Source organism: Micromesistius poutassou (genome assembly GCF_964030765.1).
Source record: "Micromesistius poutassou genome assembly, chromosome: 2".
NCBI classification, from domain to species: domain Eukaryota; kingdom Metazoa; phylum Chordata; class Actinopteri; order Gadiformes; family Gadidae; genus Micromesistius; species Micromesistius poutassou.
Genome location: NC_140272.1, coordinates 1992377 through 2007818, shown reverse-complemented (window position 1 = coordinate 2007818; position 15442 = coordinate 1992377). Strand labels below are relative to the sequence as shown.

Genomic DNA, 15442 nt, shown 5'->3' with positions numbered 1-15442 from the left:
AGCAGGTTGTTTCCCCTCAGCATTAAGCTTCTTGCATTGACATTGCACCACTCAGCATACAGGATTTAGTGAAGAACTACAGTCAAAACAAATCAGTCAGCAAACTAAAGAGAAAAAAATAACCTCGCAGGGCTGTCATCTGTCTGTCTTTTCTTCGGCTAGAGGCTAAATTGTTTCTGTGTTATCGTTGATTCATATCAGAGGAAAGGCACAAATTAGCATTTAGAATAACATGTGCAGGGTTTCATATTTTGCCTTATCAGCCTCATTTGACAGGCAGGATTAGTATCATCGCTGCAGCGGCCATATATTAGATCACGTGAAATGAGGAAGAAACAATTAGAGCCCACAAAGTCATTACCCCAATTATTGCCACACAGAAGTGTCCCAGAATTCATGTCGGCAATTGCATGGTTTACTGGCCGTGAAAGCAAAAATAAAACTCACAATCTACCAAACTAGGCTAGTTGTGAATTGAATTAAAGGAAAACAGCTTCTTTCTTCACAGAGTCCTTCGAAAGCATCTGTGCAGTCATTTCTTTTTTGGATTGATCACAAATAGGTTCCTGTGAAACCCCCCAGGCAATCCATGACCCGATTAGCAAAATGATTCAACATGTCTAGTTTTTATGGTTCTAAAAATACTTCAAAACGTGTCCTTGTTCGATATGTATCTTTAGTCCTATTTTAAATTGTCAAACATGCAGCCTTGTGTGAAGACTAATTGAGTGGATATCTGTAGTTATCTGGTAATTAGTTGATAGTTAGCAGACATAACAAGGCAGGTGTTCAACCAGCATGTGAAGGCTTTCACAGTAACATTTATCTATTTAAAATGCAATGAGAGGACAAAACGTGTGGCTATGTTTTATGTACAGTTTTGCAGACAAACACACAAAACCTAAAAAAGAAATATGAATTACGATAGGCCTAAATAAAAATAATAATGTGAAAGCTTGAAGGCCTGGAGGATGATAATACTGAAACATGTGATGAGCTGGACAGGGGGGGTAAAGAGAACTTGATTGAGTTATTGCAGGAAACATGTCTTTCAAACCCTCACCCGGCTTGAGACAGTAAAACACATTTGGTTTCCCCGATATCTGGTTGTTTTACTGTGAATCCCAGTTTAAATGTTGTCAGCTACCTAAATCCTGGTGCACACGACGAGTACTAACCACATGGAATGTAAACTGTACATCTCTTTAATTAAGGTTAAGATATGGATGCATATCTGCAACCACTCACTAGTCCCAGGTAACATGAATAGTCAAACACAGAACCCCCCCCCCGGGCGCCATAGTGCACAAAGGCATTCTGCCTTTGTAAATGATGCCTATTAGGGTTTGTTCACAGTGCATGCCTTAGTTCTCAATTTAGATGTATTGCCCAGATCAGATTTTTTTGTTTTCACATTGTGTTCACATTCTTTTTTAAATGTGGCCAATTTCCGAATCCAGTCTGAACCGACCTGCCCGAGCAAAAGCACAACAAAGAAGTCTGGCCCCACACGCGCAGAGGTAAACACTGAGGCCACTGAAGTCAGCGTTTACCATTTGATTTATCCGTTGACGAGCAGTAGTGTTGACAGGAAATGTGGACATTTTCACACAGGTGGATGTTCTCCTTTTCATCAACGGATCGTTTTTTATTCCTTTTCAATTCTAAAGCGGTTAAATGTGTCCAGACGAATTTGTTATTTTTTGTTATAACCCAAAGAACACAAAATATATTTTAAAAATATATAAAACACAAAAAATATCACGTAGGATTGCTACGCGGAGGTCAGAGGCTGTTAAGGCCGAGCCTCAAGCCAACCCCCAAGGGCACAAAGTGTCCATAGTATGAGAGTACAAAAGAGGTGGTCTGGACATTCTGCAAAGCTTTGATGAAATTGCACAGCAGGACTAGCGCTTTACAAGAAAATCCACACAGGCGCTATTGTGGTTGACCTGAACTCCAGGAATGGAAAAAATTTTATTATTAATCGCCATCCAAATCTTCTCCTCTTAACTATTTGAACAGGCCCTCCACGGCCTAACTTCATGAAGGACGGTTCCAGCTGTCCTCAGTGAATTACGATACGACTGTTCGGATTGAGGCTGCATTGCACCACATCAGACCAGTATCTGATGTAGGACCACACATGACAGTGTACCAAATCAGAATTTAAAAGATCCGATTCAGTGTTATTATTGCCCCGGATTTGGACCCCCCTTTGCTTGCAGCGTGAGCGTGGCCTTAGAACACACCCCGTGTGATGTCTGCACAGCACAACACAAGCATAGTCACGGTGAAACACATTTACATCTTTCCTCAACAAATCCAACAATCCCTTTCATCTTCGAGAAAAAGACATTAATACAAACCCCGCCTCCCTCCAATGGTTCCTACAAAGGGATCTGGCACTGTGCATCTGGAAAGGAAACATATGAAAAGGGAGAAGGAGATGTACAAGCAGCCCACTGAGACCCTTCAGGGTCCAGTCCTCCTCTTTGGGTCGTCCGCCGTGTGCTCCAGACACGTGTGGAGTAACATCTCTGCCCCAGGTCATCGTCTAAAAATTGTCTAAAAATGACACTGCAATTTGTAACGTCACCACAGGTAGAACGGCACTCGTCTGCGGATGAGATAGCTGATGTGGATCAATAAACAATTCAATTCAATGGCGTGTTCCCACGTGTAATGGAAGTCTTTGTGTAATTAATAAATAAAAACTAGCGTATGATTAAAACACCAACCGGCTGATGTCGTCACACGCCGTGTGCCGCCGCAGACCTCCCGCGAGAAGCACGGCTGGTGATTAACGATCTTTTGGCGGCAAAATATTCAACGATTCAGATGCAAATACATTTTATGGCTGTAACAGTAGGTTGTAACTCAATGCAAGGGCAAAGAATTATACTTGCAAAACTTTGTCCATACCGGGGGAAATGACATGGAGACGCAGTCTTACTGCCAGTTGGGAAACAACAGGGTAATGAAACATGCAAAGAGGACCTGGCCCATCAATCTGATCAGGTGGCGCTGCTCCTCTGTCCTAGCGGGTCTGGATTTCACTTGAATAACCTCCGCGGCACCAACTTGTTAAATATTATGGTCTGCACGGGGACTCTAGGTTTGATTTTATTTCATGCCGACCAGCCATTCTCAGGTCAAAATTCAGAAACACTGAATTTCACACCTCACAAAATAAAAACAATGCCAAGCAGCATTTCAAAGTCCTGGCACGACTTATCTTAAATTTGATAAATTTTAAGTCAATTGTGGAATTTGTGTGTGATTATTCAACAAAATGCTGGGATATATGTGATGTATTTCAGAATCCTGATGTATCTTATGCCACCCATCAATATAAGCAAAAGATGGGTGTTCACTTGGGTAAGTGAGTGGTAATGTCTTTATTAATCTACAACCGGTTTGGGAGTCATGATGTGTATTTATTTTTGGACAAGCATTTGTGTATATGTGTGTGTGTGTGTGTGTGTGTGTGTGTGTGTGTGTCAGAGCATGCACGTTTGTGTGCATGTGTGTCCGCCTGCATGTGTTGGTGTGTGTGTGTGTGTGTGTGTGTGTGTGTGTGTGTGTGTGTGTGTGTGTGTGTGTGTGTGTGTGTGCGTGTGTTTGTGGTTGTATGTGTGTGCGTCTGTTTGCGTGCCTCCGCGCGTGTGTTTGGCTAAATAAAATTGGACCTTAAAAAATAAAAAAATACTAAATAATTGGATGCTAGCCAGTGTGCTGAGGTTTGTTTATGGGCTAGTTTTTGATATGCAGACACATATCTAAGACCAGCTTCAGATGTCAATGCTAGTTTTCCATAATTGTTTGTGCGTGAATAAGCAGTTATCTGTGTGAGCCCTGGGCTTTAAACCAAACAACTTTTAAGCATCCAGTTAAGATTAAAGCAGTTCTAATTGACTATTTTAAAGCTCAAAGCGCTAACAGATCGCCAATTGTTGCCGGAGCAACTGTTGAAAAGTTGGGCGGTGCAGTGGTGTGCGGTAAAGTTATTCTAATTACTGGGCTGTTGCCACGGTGATACCGTCCCCGTGGAGGGAGAAGACTGGGGGGGGAGGGGGGTGGGGTTACCAGGCGGTTCTGGAGGGCAAAGATAACGTTCAAATTGTAGTGTGTAGATATTAGAGATGTTTATATTCCAGGGACATTTATAACACATGGTGGGGTGGTGATGTAGGTTAGAGGGTAGTCTTACATAACATCAACGTCAACAATGCAGTCAGGATGAAGACCTTCCAGGCCAGACTCTGGGCTGCTGGCTAGCCTTTTAATCTAGGCTAACTTCACTTAATAACAATCTTGTCTTTTAAGGTGTGTCTGGTTTTAGCCTTTCAAATAATATCTAAAGTCGGATGGCAGGCTATCTCAAACCTGGGTGAACAAAGCATTTCATTTTCTTTTGCTTCATAATCGTTTCAACCAATCATGTTGCTAGAGTCTGGGATCTGAGAGTGTTTGGGCTAACTTCACTGATAACAATGATCATAGATGTGTCTAGTTTTGGCTTGCTTCACTGATAACAATGATATCTTCCCTTATAACAACAGTAACATTTTGGTTTTGAACTTCTGAAAGTTAGTGAGTGATATGCTCTATTTGTGTGACCTTTGCATGAATTCATGAGCAAAGGGATATTTTAATTTTATTAGGATGAAATGGAGGTTTCGTGATTTTTTTTCTCTCAGAGGATTGATTGAATTCTACACGTTTTGCAGCTCCTGGTCCACTCATAACTCCAGGATGGAGGAAATTAGCTGTAAAGGTGAAGACCATAAAGAAAATGATCAAACCCATCTGCCATGGAGGCTTGGCTGTGTGACCGCCTATAGTAACAGTCAAAATGGTTAGGGTTAGTGTCCAACAAAGCTGTTGTTATCAACATCATCCTCATCATCATCATCCTCATTGTGTTATTATCCGTCAATAATTGTTTATTTCAATATTTAATGTAAACATATTACATCATGACATGCATAGTTGTATTTGAATTTAGAGTACGAAGAGTAAAAGTAGTACATGTGTTTTGTTGTTGTCTGCCATGACATGCTATAGAAACCAGGGCAGGCTCTTCTCTGGTTGGAAGTGAGCCACCTGCTCAGACAGCATCAATCATTAACGGAGCACAGGCACCCATAACAGTTGTTGATGTGTTGGAGCCCGGGCGTGATAGTAAAGAGGCAGTATGTTCCCAGTACTAAAACTAGCGTCAGGTACGAGAAATACATTTTTCATCAGCTCCACTATGAATGAATCTTCTTGAAAATCAACCGCGTTTTTTTTTTTTTTTTTCGTTTTGAAGATTTTTGAGTTAGGAGCGATAGTAACGCTGCAGGAGTTTCTCTGTACGTGCGATAACGTTAGGGTTGAAAACAAACATATCGGCAGCTATCATGGATATAATATACCGCTCGTCAAAACTAAGAGATGCAGGTCTACGGCGCTGCACAAGAAAGAGAAATTAGGAGGACCTCAATCCAATCCAGGTCAATGTAAACCCATAGTGTACGACACTTGTGTAATGAAATTAACATAAAAACACAACAAATTCATGAGAATATCAACAGTACCACCGCAGCCAAATACCGGTTTATCACAACATCTGTACAACGCAAGCATTCTACACATCTGACTCCCACAATGCACGGCAAACGGTGCCAATGGCCCAAGATCTTCCTTACTCTGCTCACGCGTTGTCTGAAAGAACGAGAAAACAGAGGCGACTACTTGTCCGCCCGTCCGTCTGTCCATACATCATACCTGCTTAGTCCTGGCTGGGGGCACTGCGGCCGGAGCTTAGTCCAGCTTAGTGTGACCGGAGGGGGGGGGCAGACACGGGGCATCCGTGGCCTACTGGTTAAAGAGTTGGACCGGTAACCGGAGGGTGGCCGGTTCGAATCCCGACCGGTAGGCAAAAATATGGATGGGGGGAGTGGTTGTGCAACACTCTCCTACGTCCTCATCCACGGATGAGGTGCCCTTGAGCAAGGCACCTGAAACCCCCACCTGCTCCCCGGGCGCTGCACTGCGGCTGCCCACTGCTCCGGGTGTTCACCGGCTCCCGGATGGGTCAAAAGCAGAGAAAGAATTTCCCCCAAAAAGGGACAATAAAGGGTAACTTAACTTAACTTAACTTAACTTAACCCATCCCTCATGCCCTACTGCCGATCATTCATAGGTCTCCCCCTCTGTCCGTAGTTTGGAGGAGAAAACTTGCGCACCCGGTGTCACCCCCAACCCAGACATGATGACATGGAAGATACAGCAGCCCTCTTCTCTCTCGCTCAATAGAAATAAATAAAAATAATTATATATATACTGTATATAGATGTACCTCGACAAACAAACAGGCCTAAAAATAAACACAGCAAAAGGCAACAAGTTCTATGAAGGACAAAACAACAACAGCCCAGAACCGGTGTTGCCATGACACTTCTGCCTAAAGTATCCCCTAGACACACACCAGTCAATGTCTCTCTCTCTCTCTCTCTCTCTCTCTCCCCCTCTCTCTCTCTCTCTCTCTCTCTCCCTGTCTCTCTCTATCTCTCTCCCTCTCTCTCTCTCTCTCTCCCTCTCTCTCTCTCTATCTCTCTCCCTCTCTCTCTCTCTCTCTCCCTCTCTCTCTTTTAATCCTGAAGTGATGTTTATATTCAGCTCTCTGTGCATTATGGCCTCAAAAGCCTCGCCGAGCGACGCGACAAGCAAGCTCGCGTTCACCTTGACAAGCAGCGCCTCACCGAAACACAGAGCAAGAGAACACGTTTCACTGCTATATCTCCTCTGATTACGCCCTGCCTTCACCCTGATGATTACAATACATACATGTAATTACTCATCTTTGGATACCCATCGTTTTTGTCCCCACAAAAGCACCCCAGAGAGATTATCGAAAATGTGTGCAATATATATATATATATATAGCATGAATGGGGAGAACGGCTTGATACGAAGAAAATGATCAACGCATTGGCAGCTGAATGGCTGTATAATTGTGTGAGATGGGAAAGTTGTTATGATGGAGTTGAATGAGTCTCTTTCGTATAGCTGGGCTGGAGTAATTGCCACTTCTGTGAATGAAACAATATCGACCCATATTCTAATTTCAAATTGGTGGGCGGTTGGGGCGGGCAGTGTGTGGGGGGGGGGGGGAGTCTGAGTTCTTTTTTTTACGTATGTATTTGTAATGAAAATCTATTAGCGTCTGTATCCCGCTTTGAAACCTCTGCTCGCCACTGAAATTATGTTAGCATGAATAATTGCAGGGACATAATTTGACATTGATGAATGTGGGGAAATGAGCAGAGTGGTGAAAACCAGCATTTGTTTTCATTAGTAAACTATAGACAGAGAATATTCAAATTGTTACAATCAGCATCTGCGAAAAACTCTTTAAAGACTATGTTTTTGTCTTCTCTTTCCGAATCACATTCAAACATTTGCTTTTATCACTCTGTATTACATATATTAGAGTATACTTTTATTATTGTGCTATTATTATGACATTAGAGCTAAATTCAGCTAAAATATGAATTAGGGTCCACGATGTTCCCATGGCAGTCACTGTGAAAGACTTGTTAGTGTGAAATAAATGAGACACCCAGCAAGTGACTGTTGGTCTGGGACTGCAGCTTGTTAGCTGCTGCAGCTACAAGGCGTCTTAGGCACTCTTCAACTGAATGCCAACAGGACATGCCTACATAAATAAATCATTTGATTTATTTATGATTTATTTGATACTATTTGATTTGATTTTGATTTGATACTATTCAAAAGACGAAGTACACCGAGCGGTAACACTTTACAATAAGGTACACAGAAACGTAGGTAGTTACTGAGGAACGAATGAGTAACGAATGAGTAACGAATGAGGAACGAATGAGTAACGAATGATGAACGACGAAGTGACAGTTACTCAGTAACTACTGAGGAGTTACTGGTAAACAGACCAGGGGACTACTGAGGAACGAATGAGTAACGAATGAGGAACGAATGAGTAACGAATGATGAACGACGAAGTGACAGTTACTCAGTAACTACTGAGGAGTTACTGGTAAACAGACCAGGGGACTACTGTATTCGTTACTGAGTAACGAATGATGAACAACCAGGGGCCCTAAAGTGACAGTTACTCAGTAACTACTGAGGAGTTACTGGTAAACAGACTAGGGGATATATGTATTAATGAATCATTCTGTGAAATAGCAAACTGACCAATTGGTTATGAAAGCAACTGAATTTTCCTGGGATTTCACAATTAGTTAATAAATTAACAAGGCACAGACGGGATGATTGTCATATTTTAATAAAGATATTCACAATACATACATTCATATTCACATTTAAGGTTTATTATGTGGCATTAGTAATGTTGAAGGCTTAAAAGCAATTGTCCACCACTGCAGGGCACGCTTTAAACCTGCCTCCCTTGGTTTCAAGCGCTGTCGAGGGCTGGCTTGGGTCCCACACTGGATCGACTGGTAGAGCTGGATCTGACTGATGAGTTGTTACTCTTTCGCGATCCATTCGTTCACCAGTAGTTAAGCTTTATGAATCATTCGTTTACCAGTAGTGAAGCTTTTTGTGTACCTTCATGTAAAGTAATGCATCATACTGAGTTGTTACTCTTTCGCGAACCATTCGTTCACCAGTAGTTAAGCTTCATGAATCATTCGTTTACCATTAGTGAAGCTTTTTGTGTACCTTCATGTAAAGTAATGCATCATACTGAGTTGTTACTCTTTCGCGAACCATTCGTTCACCAGTAGTTAAGCTTTATGAATCATTCGTTTACCAGTAGTGAAGCTTTTTGTGTACCTTCATGTAAAGTAATGCATCATACTGAGTTGTTACTCTTTCGCGAACCATTCGTTCACCAGTAGTTAAGCTTTATGAATCATTCGTTTACCAGTAGTGAAGCTTTTTGTGTACCTTCATGTAAAGTAATGCATCATACTGAGTTGTTACTCTTTCGCGAACCATTCGTTCACCAGTAGTTAAGCTTCATGAATCATTCGTTTACCATTAGTGAAGCTTTTTGTGTACCTTCATGTAAAGTAATGCATCATACTGAGTTGTTACTCTTTCGCGAACCATTCGTTCACCAGTAGTTAAGCTTTATGAATCATTCGTTTACCAGTAGTGAAGCTTTTTGTGTACCTTCATGTAAAGTAATGCATCATACTGAGTTGTTACTCTTTCGCGAACCATTCGTTCACCAGTAGTTAAGCTTTTTGAACCATTCATTTACCAGTAGCGAAGCACTTTCGGGTTAGTTATAAAACCCCAAAAAACTGATGACAATGAGGGATCTACAGCCACTTTAGTTAAAAATGTATACAACATAGGGAAATATATATACATATACTGCGCTCATGACACATACATATAACATATAACATAATAACAGGATAATATAGAAAATATTAACAATTTAAAACACAAACAGAAACAAAAAAAGGCATTTTAAAATGTAACAAAAAAAGGCACTCTAAAAACAAAACAAAAACCAGCTCTCTTCATCTGACACGGCTGTAGCGATCCATCGCCTCTTCTGGGGTGAGGACTGAAACAAAGAAAATGATAAACATGTATTAACAGTAGTATTTTGTCAGGATGATGGTAGTGCAGTTGGTTAGGGGTTTACTAGTATTAATACTATTCTTGTATTAGGGTTATATAGTGGCAAGTTAGTTCTAAATTACATTCTAGAGTAATGAATGTACAGAGGTATAATAATAATAATTATTAAATTGTAATTTCCAGTAGTATCAAGAGTACTGTGAGTGTACTGTCTATTCAAGTAGTATTATCTGTACTCTTTAACAGTAGGTTATTATAAATCAAATGAGCACAACTAGAGAGTAAAGTGGGAGTACTGTATAGTTTAGACATGTGGTAGAATAAGTGGATTATATTGTTTAGTGTTATTTGAAAGCCATGTTCCTGCTGTAGCTTCATCCATTATGCTGCTTTGAACAGTCAGACGTGTTCAGACGTGGCTTTGATATTATAAGCAGACTTGGGACCAGCTGACCACCTAGCTCGTTAAATAAATGGGTAAGAATTGATCAATTAATCCAGCACCATGAATATAACCATAACCAAAAACTTTTTTATTTTCTACTTAGTAGACTAACTTAAAGTGGCTTAACTGACCTCAATCTAATTTATGTCATTGCTGTTCTAAGTTCCTTCCCATTCCCAAAGCACTTTCCGGTTACGATATCATGTAAAGGTAGATACTTGGTTACTGCAATGTTCAAGTACAAATGGAGTAAATATTACTAGCATCCTCTTGTCTTGGATCCCCTCTAGACACTAGCCTTCAACCAGTTAAGGTGAGCACCCTTATTTTAACATCATAAAACCAGGAAGTAGAAAAGAGGTTTAAAAGTAACACTATTATAGTGTTTTCATAGTGACGTTCATCAGTTATTAATCATTATACTGTGTACAACTACATTTCACAGTCACATGAATCTGAGTATATCTGTTAAGTATGCTTAACATTTAAAATAAAAAATTAATTACCTGCTTCCTCTGCTGCAGTTTGGCTACTGCGCTGTTCGGATTGTTCCCGCTGACTCGATGGCGCTGTAACATTTTGGAGCACAGAAAGAATGGTTGGTGTAAGGGGCTCAAAACCTTATGAAGAATATTGATGAATGCATACAGAGTGACGTTTTTGTTCATTTGAAAATTGTATGGATACCTTAAAAAAAAATATATACAGTTAGTTAAGAAATAAGGGTTTTATTCACTTTGGGCAATGACATTATCCATTGTCTTTAATGTTATAATATGTAATAATAATATGTATGATCATATGTCATTTTGATTTATGACAAATCATCATCAATTCATTTGTCATGGTTCCACATGCAGTCCATTGTGTAGAAGACATGTTTGAGAGATTCAGTTGTTAACATTACATACTGTAACTATGGACTAAAATGAAAAGAAAAAAAACAGGGAGAAAGGTATTACCGTAATAGCACTATAACAGTGTAATGTAGCAGTCTTCGGGTTTTTTAGTAGTTAAAAACAACTCCAAAAACTATTCAAAGACGTGGTAACTGACTCGCCTAATTTAACATTAGATAAGTGGTTGAACCGTCGGTCTTTTGACCTAGTTAAGAGTTAAACTTTTGTGTTTTACAGATAATTAAAATTTGCTTGCAACGTCGGCTATCTAGCCAGCTAGCAATCCATTGGTTAGTGACAAGGTTAGCTAGCAAGGCCAAAAAATACGTGATAGAACAGACGTGGTACGATGTCAAATTAGCTCATTTTAGGAAGCTAAGCAATGTGACCGAATCATTACACTCTCAATTAATAATGAAATAACTTTAAAGCATGTACTTACATTCTAACATGGCTGTCTCTACATGTGGAAGCTCTTCCGTGGGCTGCCTTTTTCTCTTACTCTTTCGCTGAGTCTCCATTGTCAAGTCCTTCTGCACGACCTCCTTGCCCGTCGACGGAAGAGAGTGGGCGTGTCCGACGCATGGGGTAAAACGATCTGCGTATAACGTGCCCCCTACCCACTGTACACGTCCGTCGACGACAAGGGACGCTCCCGAATTGCATTGTGGGTCCGCATGTGCAAGACAGGAAGACGGTTTGATGCGAAGTTATCATGACCCTGCACGCTAAAGTACTCAGTCTTATTGAGGGAAGACAGACTTTTAAAAAGAAATTAAAATTGATAAAATGGCTCCAAAAGAAAAAGTTACTTAAAGCCAAAATAAAATGCAAACTCTGCAAAAAGAGCATGAAAATGAAGGAAAACGCAAACGTTGACGGACTGCAGTGGTAAGTATTCTTTTTTTGGTACGGTTTTTATCGATGACTTCCTTTGTTTACTGATATGTCATGTTATAAATTCAAGTTCAGTAACATTAATATTTATCATGAAGAAATGTGTTTTTTTCTGTAGGCAGTGCCGACGTAATAAACATAGAGGGAAAACGACGAGGAAGTCAGTGAGGTGCGGGTCACTTTTTGAGAGGAGCAAATTGTCCCTATTCAGCTGGATGAAATACATTTATAGGTAAGGTATGCAGTAGGGCTGTACGGTATGGACTACAATTTATATCACGGTATGATTTGAGGCATATACGGTAATGCCGTATTATATCACGGTATGTTCATTTTATCTTCTAATTTCTATATAAATGTTTCTGAAGGGGTATCATCAGCCAATCAGCGTTCACTCCCTGAGGGACGTAACATAACAGCCAATCAGCGTTCACTCCCTGCAGTCCAGACTAGAGTGAATCGCAGCACTCCCGGAGCTCTATATCTAAATAATATAATTAAGCAATAGATCACGACAGGCTGTGGTATACGGTCATTATACCACAGTTATTGAGTAATTGTAATTGTTGTAATTGAATGTTATTATTGTGTCATGCACACAGTTATGACTTATGCCTTCTTAGGCTTTAAAAACACTTTGAAACTCATCAAATTCACATCGTTTTGGCCAGAGGACCAGCATAATTTCTTAACCGTGCAAACAAAATAATCTTTGACTTTGACATGTTCTAGAATTTTTTATTAATTGTCGGTCCTAATGTTTATTTTTCTGTCTTCTACTACTTTATCACAGTATGGAAGGGGGAGATTTGGAGCTACCTGGAGGAGGAGAAAATGGGTCTTCTTCCTTGGCAGATTGCTGCATGACATTGGCCACGAACACCAATAACATTTCATTGAGTTTTGTTGAAACTTCTTTTCTTTGTTAGATTTTTTCAGTGTTCTTCAGAATGCCTTGTTAAAAGTGCAGCCTTTATTTTTGTTCCATTTTAAAATGCCTTTTTTTGATTCTGTTTGTGTTTTAAATTGTTAATATTTTCTATATTATCCTGTTATTATGTTATATGTTATTATGTGTCATGAGCGCAGTATATATATATATATTTCCCTATGTTGTATACATTTTTAACTAAAGTGGCTGTAGATCCCTCATTGTCATCAACAGTGGTTTGGGGTTTTATAACTAACCCGAAAGTGCTTCGCTACTGGTAAACGAATGGTTCAAAAAGCTTAACTACTGGTGAACGAATGGTTCGCGAAAGAGTAACAACTCAGTATGATGCATTACTTTACATGAAGGTACACAAAAAGCTTCACTACTGGTAAACGAATGATTCATAAAGCTTAACTACTGGTGAACGAATGGTTCGCGAAAGAGTAACAACTCAGTATGATGCATTACTTTACATGAAGGTACACAAAAAGCTTCACTACTGGTAAACGAATGGTTCATAAAGCTTAACTACTGGTGAACGAATGGTTCGCGAAAGAGTAACAACTCAGTATGATACATTACTTTACATGAAGGTACACAAAAAGCTTCACTACTGGTAAACGAATGGTTCAAAAAGCTTAACTACTGGTGAACGAATGGTTCGCGAAAGAGTAACAACTCAGTATGATGCATTACTTTACATGAAGGTACACAAAAAGCTTCACTACTGGTAAACGAATGATTCATAAAGCTTAACTACTGGTGAACGTATGGTTCGCGAAAGAGTAACAACTCAGTATGATGCATTACTTTACATGAAGGTACACAAAAAGCTTCACTACTGGTAAACGAATGATTCATAAAGCTTAACTACTGGTGAACGAATGGTTCGCGAAAGAGTAACAACTCAGTATGATGCATTACTTTACATGAAGGTACACAAAAAGCTTCACTACTGGTAAACGAATGATTCATAAAGCTTAACTACTGGTGAACGAATGGTTCGCGAAAGAGTAACAACTCAGTATGATGCATTACTTTACATGAAGGTACACAAAAAGCTTCACTACTGGTAAACGAATGATTCATAAAGCTTAACTACTGGTGAACGAATGGTTCGCGAAAGAGTAACAACTCAGTATGATGCATTACTTTACATGAAGGTACACAAAAAGCTTCACTACTGGTAAACGAATGATTCATAAAGCTTAACTACTGGTGAACGAATGGTTCGCGAAAGAGTAACAACTCAGTATGATGCATTACTTTACATGAAGGTACACAAAAAGTTTCACTACTGGTAAACGAATGATTCATGAAGCTTAACTACTGGTGAACGAATGGTTCGCGAAAGAGTAACAACTCATCAGTCAGATCCAGCTCTACCAGTCGATCCAGTGTGGGACCCAAGCCAGCCCTCGACAGCGCTTGAAACCAAGGGAGGCAGGTTTAAAGCGTGCCCTGCAGTGGTGGACAATTGCGTTTAAGCCTTCAACATTACTAATGCCACATAATAAACCTTAAATGTGAATATGAATGTATGTATTGTGAAAATCTTTATTAAAATATGACAATCATCCCGTCTGTGCGTTGTTAATTTATTAACTAATTGTGAAATCCCAGGAAAATTCAGTTGCTTTCATAATCAATTGGTCAGTTTAGCTATTTCACAGAATGATTCATTAATACATATATCCCCTAGTCTGTTTACCAGTAACTCCTCAGTAGTTACTGAGTAACTGTCACTTTAGGGCCCCTGGTTGTTCATCATTCGTTACTCAGTAACGAATACAGTAGTCCCCTGGTCTGTTTACCAGTAACTCCTCAGTAGTTACTGAGTAACTGTCACTTCGTCGTTCATCATTCGTTACTCATTCGTTACTCATTCGTTCCTCAGTAGTCCCCTGGTCTGTTTACCAGTAACTCCTCAGTAGTTACCGAGTAACTGTCACTTCGTCGTTCATCATTCGTTACTCATTCGTTCCTCATTCGTTCCTCATTCGTTACTCATTCGTTACTCATTCGTTCCTCAGTAACTACCTACGTTTCTGTGTACCTTATTGTAAAGTGTTACCCACCGAGCTATGTAGTTGATAAACATGAAATCTTAAAAAACTGAATATATTTTCATATATCGAATAATCCTGTGGGATTTGCATATGGCAGCGGAACGATTTCGTAAAGACAGTTGGCGAACGCGGCTTTCTTGGATAGAGTTGGTGTCCAAATATGAACCACTTCCGCAAACTTTGTTGGGAGTCGAGGATGTAATGGTGCCTCAAAAACTCAAGACAACAATGCAGGTCAACACATTTGAAAAACCCCATTCACACGTTTTTCAAAATTTAAAAGATTTCCAAAATGGCGATTCAATAACCAGAACAATCTTTACTCGTTTGAGGAACTTCAGATACACCTGTTGCAAGCGGTCAGGGAGTTAAAAAATAGGCATTGAAAATGAAAGCATCACCAACTGTTTAACAAGTCCCAGATTAGTAGACTATGAGGTGCTAATTGTGTTGAGCGTTTGCATCTTCTGCTGTGAGGTAATACCAGTCACCCAGGATACCATCCTTTATTATTATCGCTAACGACAGAATAACCAAGGGGGTGTGTTAAGTGTGACTAACTTAAACAACAAACACGGCATTATCAAAATGATGTATTAAAACG

The 15442-nt window shown here is 39.9% G+C and overlaps 1 long non-coding RNA gene across 1 annotated transcript; it reads right to left on the bottom strand.

Annotated features, from left to right (window-relative positions):
- Window positions 1-9471: 9471 nt before the first annotated feature.
- On the bottom strand, window positions 9472-11658 carry LOC311339450. The gene is made up of 3 exons (XR_014633210.1): window positions 11381-11658; window positions 10546-10608; window positions 9472-9577 (listed from the first exon to the last, which is right to left on the bottom strand). It is a non-coding gene; the product is annotated as an uncharacterized lncRNA (long non-coding RNA).
- Between the last annotated feature and the right edge of the window lie 3784 nt (window positions 11659-15442).